The sequence below is a fragment of the Macaca fascicularis genome, chromosome 5 (genome assembly GCF_037993035.2).
Source record: "Macaca fascicularis isolate 582-1 chromosome 5, T2T-MFA8v1.1".
Lineage (NCBI taxonomy): Eukaryota > Metazoa > Chordata > Mammalia > Primates > Cercopithecidae > Macaca > Macaca fascicularis.
This window is the reverse complement of record NC_088379.1, coordinates 128,992,380-129,008,262: the sequence shown is the minus strand read 5'-3', so window position 1 is coordinate 129,008,262 and position 15,883 is coordinate 128,992,380. Positions and strand designations below refer to the sequence as shown.

Below are 15,883 nucleotides of genomic sequence, written 5' to 3'. Positions count from 1 at the left end.
AAAGCTAGAATCTATTTTCCTAAACATTTGGTGGGCTAACAATATGAGCCTGGCAAAGCCAGGGCTCCTCTGTGGGGCCTAAAGATAGTGACTTTATGTGAATGCATTAGTGCCTCAGAGAAAAGGAAGCATACCCCTGAATGTTTCATTTATATGAGCCAATAAATGCCATTTTGTACTTAAGCCACTTTCTGTGATACACAATTGTAGTTGTAACTGATAAATGTCTACATGGATCACATTATTCTGAAATATCTGTTCAGCTGTTTTCTCCCCATCTGCACTATAAATTTGCTAAGGATAGGAGCTACGTAATTAGCCAAATTTATATGCCCAGCAAAGTACATAGGCCATATAATGAAGTGGTACTCCATCAAGATATACGATTGTGAAACTGAATTTATGTATGTGTATTTTAATTAAGAACTATGAATGTAATGGAATCAAATTTTGGTCTGTTTATCCCATAGATTTCTGAGCAACTTTATAAACAAGACCTTAAGTATTTGGATGCCTTAGAATATAGCCTATAAGAGGAAAAGATAAAGAGCTACATGACTTCACTTAAAAATTATATTACTGAATTTATTATTTGGTCATTCAAAGCTGTAAACTTCCTCACCCAAATCGAATGGCCTTAAGGTTAAAATAAACAAACAGTATCAACAAAAATCCAAAAACTCCTACTTTTCAATTCTGTTCTCTGGCATTTTTTTATTCTACCCTCTCTTCCTAAATCATGTAATCTAATTGCTCTTCCTCTTCTTTTTTCTTCTCTCTCCCATAAGAGAAGTCAATTATCAATTCTAAAACTTGAAAGTGGTGGACATATGGTCATGATGACCAAAACCAACCAACACACAAACAAGCTGGGTGTATTGATTTTCAGGTATTCCTTTTAGCAAATCTCTATTATTGATTAACGGTAAAAGTATAATTACGTTTGCTCTGGCTACTTTAAAGTTTATTCAAAGGGAAATTTGGATAAATTAGTGTGGTCTTTCTTCCACAAATGATATATTAAAGTTCAAGTGAGAATTTGGGAACTGGAGTTACACTGGAAGAAATTCATAGTGTTTTGAGTAAAACAGGATTTTACTTAAAGTGATCTCACTATACAGGTTGAACAGCAGACTAAAGGTGAAAAGGAGAAAGATAAATGATAATTTTTCAAAATTTCTCTCTACATGGCCCACAAACCAAGCCCCATGACTTTCCCCTTAGAACTATATGAGACATTCCCTGAATTGTCTTGGGGCGGTATCCACTGGAAAATTGTTTAAAACCCTTAAGCTTCAGCTCTTTAGTAAAGGGATCTAAGACTGTAGTGAGCACAGTGGGGAGGCAATCCAGTTTAAACAGGACAATCTTTAAAATGCTCAGGATGCAGTTGCATTGGGAAATTTGGAATTGGAGTGAAGGATGTTGTGCTACAATAAAGTGAAAGATGAAGAGAAGATGTTTAAGGAGTCATTAGATCCTTAAGGCCCTAGATGCCTTCTCCTGCTTTATGACTTTAGGTAGCTACTTTTTTCTGCATCTTTGAAAAAATACTAAGGTTTAATGTCTGGAGAAGGTAAAAGGGATATTGTCTGGACAAAAGGATTCCAGGCATAGTTAAACAACTGAGTACCTAATGAAAATAGGGAATTACATGACATCTATGCCGTCATTAGCCCTTCCTGATCACCCTGAAATGAAGTCGAAGTCCTCAATCTCAACCACCTGTCAATGCTTCCAATCAATTTTTACTCCCCCAGCCTTAGTCATTAGCAGAGATCCCAGTATTGTCATCTGAGAAAAGCTTCTTCCATATAAGATAGAGACTAAACAAACCAAAAAGAATAAAAGAAATTTGGAAGAAATAGAAACTACGCAGAGACATTTTTTAAAGGTAGTTACTAAAAAAAAAAAGATATCAACAGAAGATAAGAAAATAAATTGCAGCCCTGAAGCCAGATGGGCATCCTCCAAGGAAAGAAATATGTCGAGAACAAAAAGTAGCTCTTAAAATGTAAAAGAAAAAAGAAAACAATTTAAATATTTAAAAATAAGATATTTAAAGGAAACAAAATAAGTACAATAAAATAAAACATGTTTTAAAATGTTAAAGTAAATTTAAAAGCATATAAAACATAAAGTTATGGAAATTATCCTAGAATATAGAACAAAAGAACACAGAGATTAAGACAGAAAGGTAAGAAACTTGGAAGTACATTCTAGTAGGTTCACCATCAGAATAATAGGAACTTCAAAGAGGAAAAAGAAATATAGAAAATGAGGTGATCAGAGGGAGAAAATTATTAATAAAATAATTCAAGAGAGTATCACAAGATTCAAGGACATGATTTTCTATAATGGAAGGGTATACTTAGCTCCCAACACAATGTCAAAAGTAGATCTACAGCAAAGTACATTCATGTAAAATTTCAAAAACATGCAAAGAGGAGATTTTAATAGATTCCAGATAAAAATGGAAAAAACAAACTAACCAAAAAAGGGAAAAGGTGGTTACATGCAAATTGCTGGGAATCAGAATTGCTTTCATTCACTAACATCACCACAAGAAATTAACAAAATGATTTGAAAATGCCTTCAAAACACAGAAGGAAACTTATTTCCAACCTAGATTCCTGACACAAAAATGACAGTCAAATAGAAGATTAGAATAAACACATTTTACATATAAATTATCTTTGAAAAGTTATCTCTCACCTTTCTTTCTCTCTCGAGAAGTAGCTGTGAGCTGCTCTAACAAAAAGAGGAGCTTGGCCACTAAGCAGAATACACAAGAAGAGAGAGAAAGGAAGGGAATTTCCTTGACTGTAAAGGGAGCGACAAGTCCAGATTGTATGGCAAGGCCTCTTTCCTTTTCATATGTGCCAACATTCAGGAACAGTGAGAGGAGATGGAGACATCATTGTTATTGATGCAATTAATATTGGTGATGTCTTATGACTGAGACTACAAAGTAGAAGAATAAAAAAGAATGTTCCTAACATGAATGATTGCAGCGATGTTTGATATCTTTCTGACAACTTGACAAAACCTTTTGATCTCCATAGACTACAACAGAGAATACACAAATCTTTCCATAGAAGGAAATTCCCTTATATAGCGTATGTCATCAAAGGTAAGAGCTTTTCATTTTAATTCGCAATTTTTATTTGCAATTTATCCCAAGGATAAACTTGAGAATCTAATTAAGTATCCATACATACAGCTGAGTCACCAAATGGCTACATTCTCAAAAAAAGGGCAAATGGAAACCAAACCTATCATGCAGAGAGATAGCAGGAAAACTGGCTGGTCTCAAACTTGACATTGACACTACTTGGAGAGAAAAAGAATCTCCCCCAAGAATTTGAAGCACAAACCATTACTCACATGGGTTTGTGGAGCGAATTCACCTTATCAATGAGGCTCAAAAAACAACAGATTTTTAACCTCTCTGATTTAACTTAGAGAGTGCTCAAGCAGATAATTTAAGAATAATCTCAGGTTGGTAGCATTTCTAGTGACTGACAAAAGCAAATGCAAATCTTCTTAAGGAGAACTCAAGTCTAAGAACTCGTGATTGTAAGGTGCATCCAAATTTCACAGTTGTGAAAAAAGGAAAAAATAAGCTCCCTAGAATCCCTGACATATGATATGTAAGTGCTTGTAAAGGCATGGAATATATCTGAAAGCAGGCATAGAAAAGTGGGGAAAGGCTACATCTGCTGAGAGACATCAGTTTACTTTGGGAAGGGGTATATGGAGATTTACTCTTCCCTATTTCCCCCTTTATTCATTGTGTATGCTCCTGTAACAAATTACCACATACTTTGGGGTTCAAAGCAACACAGGCTTATTACCTTAAATTTCTGGAGGTCAGAAGTCTGACAAGTGTCTCCTTGAGCTAAGATCAAGGTGTCAGGAGAGCTGCGTATCTTCCTGACGGCTTTAAGGGAAAATCCGTCTCCTTGCCTTTTTCAGCTTGTAAAGACCACTCATATACCTTGACTTGTGGCCCCTTTCCTTCATCTTTAAAACAAGAAGATCATGATTCTCTGACTTTGCATCTATTCTCACATCTCTCTGTAACTGCAGCCAGGAAGTGTTCTCCAATTTCAGGATTTATGTGATTAGATCAGTCCACCAAATAATCCGGGATAATCTCTCCATTCCAGGACCTTAACCTTAATAGCATCTGCCAAGTATGTGCAAGGTCCTTTTTCCATGTAATGTGACATACTCTCAAGTTCTAGGAATTAGAGTATTGACAGCTTTGGCTGAGATGGGGGAAAGGGGCATTAGTCTGCCCCTACTCTATTGTCTTCTTTGATTTTATAATATGTGGTGCATTATCTACTCAATAACTGAAAAAATTAAAATACATTCTCTAAAAAGGAAATTACAAATGCCCCTGATCTTGCATCTCCAGTTCTAAGATTTTATATATATAGTAAAAATGTGAAAAATGAATGGGGTGTGCATAAGATTATTCACTGAAAAATTTTAATATCAGAAGATTGAAAACATCCTAACCATACATAAAGAGAATAATGAAATAAATTGAGTCCACATACAAAATGGAATCCTATGCAGCCACTTAAAAAGACGAAACACATTATGTGCTCATATGGAACAATCTACATGGTTAATTGTTAAGAAAAAAAGGCAAGATGCAGGAACTCTTTGGGGGTGTGTATGTGTGCATGCACGTACTCGTGCACACACACAAAATGTGTGCATTTATTCACTCAATTATATAGCCATAAATTACTGCTGAAAGGATACACAGGAAATTGATAACAGTAGTTTCTTCTGGAAGGGAAGAAACAGATCCAGGAGAAAGTTATATGAGAAAGGTTCTTTACTATATGTCACTTTGTATCTTTCAGAGTTTACGCCATTTATTCAAATTTCTCACTTAAAATATGTTTTAAAAACACATAACACTCAGGTTAGTGTTTAAAACAAAATCTAACTATTAATTACTTAAAATACTCAGACCTCAAAAATATACACAAATAGTTACCAATAAAAGTATAGTATTATATTTATGAGGTAAAAGGTAAGGAAACTAAGGAGTAGTAAATTAGACAAGGTAAAAATTCAAGGCCGAATTTAATAATCAAGAATAAAAGACAGTTATTTCACATTGTTGAAGGGTATAATCCTCAAGGAAACTGTGAATGGAGAAACAATGTATTGAGTAACAAAGCATTATATGTGTGCACTTTTGGATTGTATAGGTCTTTATCCATGAAACAAAAAGAGTTTGAAAATAAGAAAAAATTGACATTAAGACCATGGTTGAGACAGGTTTAAAGACCTAAAGCACTGTGTAGCAAGTAAATAAGTTGAATATAAACTAGTTTTTGTAATAAATTGATAAGATTTGTTACACATACAAACACAATTCCAAAAATATTTTCATTCTCTAAACTTGGAAAAAACCTGTCTAATATAATTTACTTCACCAAATATAATATCGCATAACTGAGGATATTTCATAACTCTTAACACTTAAGGAGAATTGTGGTGGATCTGCCATCCCTGAGACAGCCACCAACTATATTGAAGTAGGAATATTCAATGGACAACTAGAACTATTGACTTGCTGATTACCCCTTTCTTGTTCTCTAGTTTTATAACACATTAACTTCCAGTGTGAACCTCAGAAAAATAGAAAAAGATTACACGTACGTAACTTCAGGGTAACTCATAAATGTTAATACCATAAATGTTAAATATGAGTATGTCAAGAATCTGCTGAATAATAAAAATGTTATGCAACAGAGAGCAAATAAATGTATAGGACAGAAAAGAACCCTCAAATAAATGACCTAAAATGAAATATGTCCAGGCTTCCTCCTCTTGACACAATGGTTTAAAAGATAAAATCAAACTAAAACATAAGGAAAGTAAAAACACTTTAATAAAATTTAAGTAGGCAGGGCTTAGCTAATCTTAAATACAAAGTCACAGTTTTAAAATGTTTCATGATTAAATGAGAAAGAATGACCATAAGTAAATTGCATTAACTTTAGAATTTTTTTTTTTTTTTTTTTTTTTTTTTTTGAGATGGAGTCTCGCTCTGTCACCCAGGCTGGAGTGCAGTGGCATGATCTCGGCTCATTGCAACCTCTGCCTCCCGGGGTTCACATCATTCTCCTGCCTCAGCCTCCCGAGGAGCTGCGACTACAGGCGTCCACCACCACGCCTGGCTAATTTTTTGTATTTTTAGTAGAGACAGGGTTTCACCATGTTAGGCACGATGGTCTCGATCTCCTGACCTCGTGATCCGCCTGCCTCGGCCTCCCAAAGTGCTGGTATTACAGGTGTAAGCTTGCGTGCCTGGCCCAACTTTAGAAACTTTATAAGCAACAATGAGCAATTTTCAGAGAAGAAAGGAAATAATAAAATTAAAGGAAATATTGACAAATTAGAAAGCAGAAATACATAAAAATTCAAACTGTTAATTCTTAAAACTAAGCTAATAAAATGCATATGCTGACAAATTGAGTGAAAAAAGGAAAAACCAAATAAATCTGAAAATGAGAAATATGTACATATATTTATATCATCAAGTTAGAATGAATAGACTATGCATGTAATATCTATATTTTCACACTATAATATACAGAATACTGACACAGGATTCTTTCCATGCCACTTCGGCAGCCACAAATCTCCACAGCCAGCAGTGCCTTGCCTGAGCCTTGCTGGGCTCTGGGCTCACCACTGGGCTCACTCCAACCACTCGGGCCAGTAGGAAGCACTCTGCTGGCACTACCACCTTGGAGTCCACACCTGCCATGGCTCTGTGCTGATTTGGGCATGATGGAATTGTCTTCTGCCTTGGGTACTGACATCTGGACAAGGAGAATGTGGTGGCACCCAACCCAGAGATGCCAGCAACCATGGAACCCCAAGGAGTATTATGGCTCCTGCCCAGGGAGTCCCAAGACCTGAGCCCCCAAGGACTTATACAGCTCCTTCTCTTTTGTGCTGCCTTCAGTGCAGCAAACAGGGCAGGGACAGCGTGTTACAGCTCATTTGTGTTACAGCTCACATTTGTTTCCACCACCTACAGAGCAGTATATGGGGGCAGGGGCGGGGGCATGTTTCAGCTTGTTCACTCCTGCACACTTTGGAAAATGCGGGGCATGGCACAGCTCAATTGTTCCTACCATCCACTCTGGCCAGCGGCTCCTGGACTGACCTGGTCCTGCCCTCCGCTGGGTCCCATCATGTGAGGCAGCAGCCCAGTGCCGGCAGAGGGTGGGAGGGCTACAGTGTTACAGCTCCTTCCCACCTGCCATTTGGCAGGTCTCAGGTTCTTGTCCCATGTCAAAGAAGAACAAGGTTATGTCAATACCAGAGAGTGAGCAAGGCGGAGAATGACTTTATTGGGCAATAGAGCAACTCTCGACATGAGTGGGGACCCAAAGTGGGCAGTTCTTTGTGTGAGACGGGGCCCAAAGGCAGGTAGTCTCATGTATATCTGAGTCCAGTGTTTTTATGGGCTCAGAATGGGGGAGTTCATGCTGATTGGTCCATGGGTGGGCCTGGAAAAAGCACCATTCAATTTACTAAAAGGCATTGAGTAAGTTCTCACTGTCGTCATGAACTCTATCTGGAACTGGCAGCCCAGTTTTCAGGCTTCTGGTTGTCTTTGGCTTGAAGGTTGGGTTTCACAGGGGACTCACCCTTGTCTGCCTAGGAATTTGTCTGTCTCCTGCTGCTGTCAATACTGTGATAGTCACCATGTAGATACAGGCTGGGAAGATATCTTTCTGCTTATTTAGGAAAATAATTTGCATACATATGAAACATAATACTTCAAATTATTACTAAAGTAATATGTATGTATTGCAGTAGTCAATAGTATGTAAATTAGGAAAAGACAGAGAAATGTCCCTTGGTGTGATCAGGGAAAGTATCACAGTTTCCAGCCAGAAATGAACTGAAACTTGAAGTAAAGGGAAACTGAGGAGGTACCGAAATACCAAGGATTCTAAAGCTTTTCTTGTTCCTCCTCTGACTAAGCTCAAGGGCCAAGAGTTAAAGGAAAGACATTAAAATTTCACCGCTTCCTTAGCCAGCCTGTTCAAGGTTTCAGACAAGGATTCTCTTGAATTTCACCTCCTGCCTCTCTTTTCCACTCTGAATCATACATGGAATATAGATAATTGTCAAGAAGAGAAAATAGCTGGTATTCCCACCCACTCCCTCATGTCACATGACATAAACATTCAAACACTGAATTAGGAAAACTGATTGGGGAAAGAAGTTGAGAAAGAAAGTCATTAGTGTGTCTGAATTTATCTTTAGAAGTGTGAACTTAACAATCCAAACCTAATTAATTCAGGAACTCTATTAAGTGTTCTTAAAAGTCTACTGTGTGTCCAATGATGTGGACAAAAGCTTACCAGAAGTCCTGAGATTCATGCCAAAAGTAATGTAGGCAAGGTATCTATCAAATATTGAGTACCTCTTATAGTGCAGACAAAATTATAATAGCTTTTCATATATTATCTCATTTAATTTTCACGAAAATGTTTGAGTTCATTTGATAATTGAGAAAATGTATATTGGGATACATTGAAATAATTTACCTGAATTTACAAAGGAAAAGAGAGCTAGAGATTCTAACCCAATCCTGTTTAACTCCAAATACCGCATTTTTCCTTCTCGAATCAATCTCATATTTATTGTCATTTTAAATGTGTGTTGCTTTTTCCATCTGTCTTCTCCTTCTCCTTTTTTATCTAGAAGAGCTTCTAATTTTCTTATTTATTTTTTCATTCTATAGACCTTAGGCTCAAGATCACGCTTTTTTCTCTCAACTGTAACTAAAGTTTATCTCGAATCAGAAAAGCAGAGACAAATGTTGGAAGGCTTCTGTGTGTTGCACACCAGCTATTTCCTCAGGAAAACAATTACTGAGTATCTTTGTAATGCATTTCACGTCTGTTTATAAATGTAAAATTGCAATTATTCTTGTTTTTAATGACTTTCTTCCAACAAAAGATGTGTTTTATTCTATTTTTTCTTTCCTGACTTTGAATGATCACATCCTTCAAGAAACCAATGTAGAATTATGCCTCAACCTTCATTTCCAAGTTTAAGGCCAACCTCTCTGCCTTTTCTTCAACACTATAAAAAAGTTAATGTGTTCTCCACAAATCCTCAAACCATCTCTACATAGAGAGTATCCAGAATAAAGTATGAATGATAGATGAACAGAACAGATGGATGGATGGATGGATGGATGGATGGATGGATGGATGGATGGATGGAAAAACAGATGGATGGAAGGATTCAGTATGCATTCACAAACTAATTTTGACTATTATCAAAAATGAGGTTATTCATAATAATTTGGCAACTTCATGTATTGAGTATCAATACAGGAAATATTATACATTTTCATATCATTTAAGTCTGGAAAATATATGGACTATTAACATAGTGTAATAACACAGAAACAAGATATATGATATATTGAACCATAGGTTCCATTTTCAGTGGGGTATGCCCATGAAAAATTTTTACTACAGTAAGTAACGTTAGTAACAAAGTAAAATTAAATATTTAGATGAGACTACAAGTAATTTTGGCTTTATAACAATCTCTCTCCCATTTGAAAGAAATGTTTCCTCATTTAATGTAGAGACAAGAATCTCATTTTCAAGGATTGCTTTGAAACTATTTCCTCAACAGCTTGGTACAGGTATTAACAGGAAAAAAGAATATTGGTGGGATCAATCCTCTACTGAACAAGGGAGGATGCAACAGGACTACTGGTAAAATGTGGTCTTCATCCAGAAGCAGGAAAAGACAGATGAATCATCAAAACCATGGGAGAGAAAACTGGATATTGCGCATTAAGTTGCTGAAAGTGACATCATCATATAACCCAGCTATCTCATTGCAAAATATATAGATTTTTAAAGAGTATTATTGGTACTTTAATTCCAGCTAAAGTCAGCAAGTGATGTTATGAATTTCCACTCATTTGGGGCAACAACTGAAAGTAATTGAAGTTTTAGAAAAAACATATGCAATTGTGAAATGGTACATCAGGGAATTAGACATCGTTAATTATTTTTAGAGTGGTGTTCTCACGAAGCTGGGATGAGGAAGATTCTATTTGTTTCCAAATAAATGTTTACAGTTTTGTAGTATATTGAAGTAAAAACAATGGAAATCAATATAACATGTCTAACAAATGCAGGTGTGACATAATTAATGAACCTCCTGACACTGGCAGTATTTGACTATTTTTACCTACAAAAATGACAATTTCTATAGTATCCCAATATATCCTGCAGTAGATTTTACAAATTTAGAAAATTTCTAAAAATTCTAGAAATTTCTAAATTCACTTTTAAAATTACGTATCTTGTTATTTCAATTTTTGGTGGAAATTGTGTATCATTGCTCCCATACCCAACATCCAGGCAGGCACTAAGTAGGGATAAATCTGTCATCCTAAGATAAGATATGATAAAAGTTACAGTCATTCTGCTAACTTAGAAATAAAAATTTTTTTAAAGGGGAGAAGGAAGCAAGAAAATCAGAGGAAACGATGCTCTGAAAAGTAACTGCATCTTAAATATATACATATTTTTATAAATATAGGCAAGGAAGCACTCATGAGTGATATTGATTTTAAAGGAGACCCAAAAGGAAGCCAAAAACTTTGAAACAGTCGAGGACACAGGATGAAACCTAAATGTTGTGTGCAGTGATTCCTTTCAAATTGTTCTCTGCTTGTTCTGAGGGGAGATCGGGGCTTGTTATTTAAAGCTATTATTTTTTTTATAAGCCCCATGAAGTTCAAATAAAGTAGAGTTCAAGAAATAGCCTGAAAGACAGACACAGGTACTTATTTCCCAGTTTTGTTCAGGTAGAAGAGCACCTGGATGCTGTGAGCCATTTTATAGAACACGATGAAATGTGGAATTATTAAACCAAATAATTATTAAACTCAAATAAACTAAATGTATGTCTGTGCCAAATCAAATATTGCATTATATTTGGGTGTAGGAAAATGTTTTAAGTTATTTTTAAAAAAAAGAAAAATTGAAAAAGGTAGGTCCATTTTATATATTTTCTCTTCAAAAATTGCCATCATTTGACTTTCATGGTAAAATAACTTGACTTGGTTTATGAAACAGTTGAGTTTTATGGCAACTGCATTTCAAAATAACTATTCTGAACTATTCCGCCTCTTTCAAAGGATTGTATGAAAATATAAAATAATAATTTGCTTAAAGAAAGCAAAAAAAAGTCCTATCTTTAATTTCTTTTCAAAATTTTATTTAGGGTTTTTCAATTTTTGTTTTAATTGGAAAAAAGATCCCCATCTAAAAATATTCCCCTTTCAACAAGAATTGAGTTCTAAACCAATATTAGTCATCATAGAGGTAGTTTGATAGCTAACTCTAAGATATATCTCTCCCCTTTATAAACTTTAAATTGGATAGGAAGGTTTATTTCAACTTAGAAGCTTCATATCATTTTCTCCTTTCTTCTTTTCCTAATTTATAACCCTACTCTGTAAAGCTGGCTGCTCAACTGGCTATTTTTAATGTGAAAGAAACTAAACAAAAGCCCTTACAGTGCTGCTCAAATATCTAATATGTTAAACAAAAGTCTACTGACACAGAAAAATAACCAAACAACTGCTAATGATTTTCCTATAATTTCCGTATTTTTATCCAGTTTTTCCTGAAGGTCTCGCCAAATTCCAGGGGATGTTTTGGTTTTCTCACTCTGGACATTAGAGCCATTCCTAGTGTGCAGCTGCAGCTCATTTGCAGCAAGGGTGTCCGTAAAGCCTAGCAGACCCTGTGCCTGGGCACTCCTCCTCCCTGACTTTTCTTAAACTGGTTTAATCTGTATATGAAAAAGAAGCCCTCCTAAGGTGGTTTTTATTGAACAGAATGGTAGTGGCTTAAAATGGAATAGAAATAGTGTTCAAGTGGGAAATTATATGAGACATGTATAGATAACACTTAATTAAAATTATCTCCTTAGTTCTGTCCAACAGAGGCTTGCTATTAGTGGACAAAGAGAACAGCCTGTCCCATGAGTCTAATCTAATATATAGCAAATGAAAATAATTTTCTTGTATTTAAGGTCAGAAAACAATCACACTGCAAAGTCCTGAAATGAACACCAAGATATCTTGATCTGGAAGATATAATCATTCATATTTCTAATTAAGAACTTTCAGGATTATCAAGGCTCTTGCCTTGAACCTAACCCTGATCTTTCCTTACTTGAAATCTCTTACGTGCCATACCTAAACGTTTGCTATTCTGCTATTCTAATTTAGAACATTAAATGCTTCTCTGTATGGATAAGGGTCTGGATTTAAATGTGCCATACAGAAAAAAACAATCCTCCTATTGTTACTTGAGTATGGACTGACACTCTCTGTACATTGTTTTGACTATATTGCTGTTAGGCTAAATCACTATTTTCAATACATTGGACAATAATGGAGAAGAGATAGTGCAGACAAATCAAGACTGTTGGCATAATACTGCTTCCTAGCTCAGTCTGCCCTCCCTCCAGCCCCCAGCCTCTGCCCTAGCCCTTGTAATTCAGCAGTTAACACAGAATCACATTAATAGTGTCTTGGGCTATGGCAGCACAAGTCTTTGCTAAGGTTTTTATGACCTATGTTTGCAAGTCTGTGGATTGTAGTCATGTTAATGGTAAACACTTGGTGCCCTCAGAGAAATTTCGCATTAATAAAACCTACAAAGCACAGTACTGTTTCTTTGAAGTTGCTGCTAAACATGTAATATTAGCTTGTGAAGCATTAGATGAGGAAATGAGCTCGATAAGGACTCCTGCAGTAATAGCTCTAAATTGATTATTTCCTTCCCAAAATAAACTTGTCAGGCAGCCCTGTGGGCTTACTTCCGAAGACTTGCTCTGCCCAGGAATTTTATCACAAGGAAATGAACAGCAAAAACCCAGACAAATATGATAAGGCACATTCACAAGATATTAATACAGTTATGAGATTCAACTTTTTCTTAATGAAACTAAGATCTCTTGAGAACGGCCATGAGTTAGATATTCATTAATTGCATCCCAAACATGAAGGAAGAAAGAATGGTGTCTTTTAATGCTATTATATTACATAGTCAAGCACAGAAAATTCCAAGTTAAGTAGAAAAGAAAGCAAATGCAAACCTGTGTGCATTGTGATGTGAACATTTTCACATTTATAAGTCCTACATAAAAACTTATGTAAAGAACAATTTTTCAAAAGATGCCCAAAGAACACACCCTTGAATTTAATAATACTTTATTTAGGTGTCATTCACTTGCATCTTCTGTTTGAAACTAGAGGCAAAAATTTGCATTTTCTGTGGATAACCAGTTGTTAAAATTCTTTATTAAGATCTTTTGGCAATGTATCTATATCAAAAAATATTTCTTTAAAATAAAAAAAGAAGCTGATTCAGGAAACGCATTTTCAGTATTCCTCAGACTTCTTCAATCGGTATTAGCCACACACAGAAAAGAAGGAATTTGGAACTGGGAATTCTTGTGGTTTGGGTTTCAATAAAGAAGAGACCCCCTTTTACCCAGAATGACAATGTGACAAGGATAGCTCTGTTTAAACACATTGTTGCTGCAATTGTTTTCAGATTAGTGTATAAATATTGACTTTTATAATTTGGGATGGTTAATTTTCCACCTAAATTTGTAGCTCTTCCCACATTCATTCTGGTCCAAAATTGAATCCAATTATTTCTTAGGATATTTAAGGAAAAGTGTTAATCTAATAAAAGAACAGAGTTAAGACCACGGGAACTATTATCACTCTCTTTTCCTTTCAGAAAATACAATTATAAGTGTCTGGAAACATACTTTTTATTGTAGAAAGCGCGTTTAAATAAAGTAAACCTAGATCTCAAATGCCACAATTCCCATTTACAAGACTGACAATTGCCATGGCTTTCCCTTTGCGTACTACCTTTGAAGAAGAAGTAAGACGTCAAAGCCATGGTTTTGTTGTGCTGTATATTTTTGTAATTTCTTCTGTAGACCTTAAAACATACAGGTTGCCAAGGCAGTAGATATAAAATATTTTTATTCAATTAGCATGTACGTCAATAAATGTATATGCAAAGAATCTTTTTGCCTTCTTACTTTCTGGCGCCATAACCATGTTTATGTATAAGTTCGGTTATACATGAACGAGCAACTAAAAAGAAAAAAGCACTGCTCCTCAAAGAGCTTCCTATTTCTGAAGCGACTTAGATAAACTAGACAGGTAGATACATACATACCTACATACATACACACACATTCATAGTACATACATACATACATAGGTGATTAATAGATAAATACATAGATAGGTTACATTGGCAATAGATAAACAACAGTAAGGAGATAAATTTAAGCACAGAAGAGATTAGGTAGAAAATTTAAACAGGATCACTTAGGAATGCTATGGACTGAATTTTTTGTCCCCCACCCCCAAAATCAAATGTTGAAGCCAAATCCCCAATGTGATGTTATTTGGAGGCAAGGCCTTTGGTCATGAGGATGGAGCCATCATGAATGGGATTACTGTCCTTATAAGAAGAGACGTGAGAGAGCTTGCTTCCTCCCTCTCTGCTGTCCACCAGGTGAGATACAATGAGAAGATGGCTATCTCTAAACTGAGAATCCAACCAGGCTGGTACCCTGATCTCAGACTTCCCAGCCTCTAGAACTGTGAGAAATAAATTTCTGCTGCTTAAGCTATTCAGTCTATAGTATTTTTGTTAGAGAAGCCCAAACTGAGTAAGACAAGGAAGGTCTCACTGAGAAAATGACATTTTTTAAACAAGATGAAAGAGCTGAGGGAGGTAGGATGAAGACACTGAGAGGAAGAGCATTTCAGGAGGGAAAGCAGAAGTGCAAAGACTCCACAGAGAGCACGTGCCTGTGTGTGTCAGGAGTGAGGAGGCTGGAAATGCTGGAGCAGCCCATGGGTGAAATGAGGCACCTGATCCCTTAAGAGCTTCTTCTCTGGCTGAGGTGTAATGCCATTGGGCGCCTTTGAAAAAAGAAGTGACATGGTCAGAATTAGATTGTTAGAGGCCATCCCCTAATGGTATTCAGTACCACAGGCAGACAATCGTAAACAAGGCCAAAAATCACCGTTACCATTTTTTCAAGACAAAAAGAAAAATCGTCCTTATCATATGTTGCTCCTGCAACATACGTGTCTCTTCTTTACCTTCCAAATTATCGTCAGTAGGAAGATAAGGGGCAGAGAAAAAGAAAAACACCCAGTGGCTGTTAGAAAAAGCTGGGGGTTAGAATGACATCCATGCACAGCTGCAATGCATTTTTCAAGTGTGAAAATTGCATAGAAGCAAAAATGACTATGTCAAATGTAATTGCTTTGCATTCTCTTTCCTAGGTTTAAAGAATCTATAAATTCGTATTCAGAAGTTAAGCTTACATTTGGAAAGTGACTAGAATGTTTGGCTTTACAGAAATTTTCTAACCTTTTAAACTGATACAGAATGCAATTAACAAGGCTATTTCAGATCAAAATCCTCTACCCAATAGGCCATGTGTCATGGCCATATTCAGCCACTCTGTTCACCACAATATTCATTATTAAGTGATGAGCTACCCAAATCTCAAGAAATGAGATTTGAATGTCTATTGTTAAATCTTATAATGATGTTATCGCCCTTGCTGAGGTTTATTCAAGTTAAATATGAGAATTTGTGACTGAAAATTCCACAGTACTTTCTCTTATTGTGAAGCCTTTCCAAACTATTGCCTTGGTCCTGCAGTGTACGAAATTATTTCTTCAAGTACTGAACCCTGTTCTCCACATACGAATTCC

The 15,883-nt window shown here is 35.9% G+C and overlaps 1 long non-coding RNA gene across 5 annotated transcripts in view; it reads right to left on the bottom strand.

Annotated features, from left to right (window-relative positions):
- Positions 1-15,883, bottom strand: part of LOC107129819 (uncharacterized) — a 499,418-nt gene that overhangs the window by 82,193 nt on the left and 401,342 nt on the right. For 3 of the 5 annotated variants that reach the window (XR_012435059.1, XR_012435065.1, XR_012435070.1), the window contains one exon: positions 13,882-15,076. The exons of the other annotated variants lie outside the window; for them this stretch is intronic. This is a non-coding gene — a long non-coding RNA (uncharacterized lncRNA). Of the gene's footprint in view, positions 1-13,881; positions 15,077-15,883 lie in introns of those variants that run through there. 5 annotated transcript variants of the gene reach the window in all.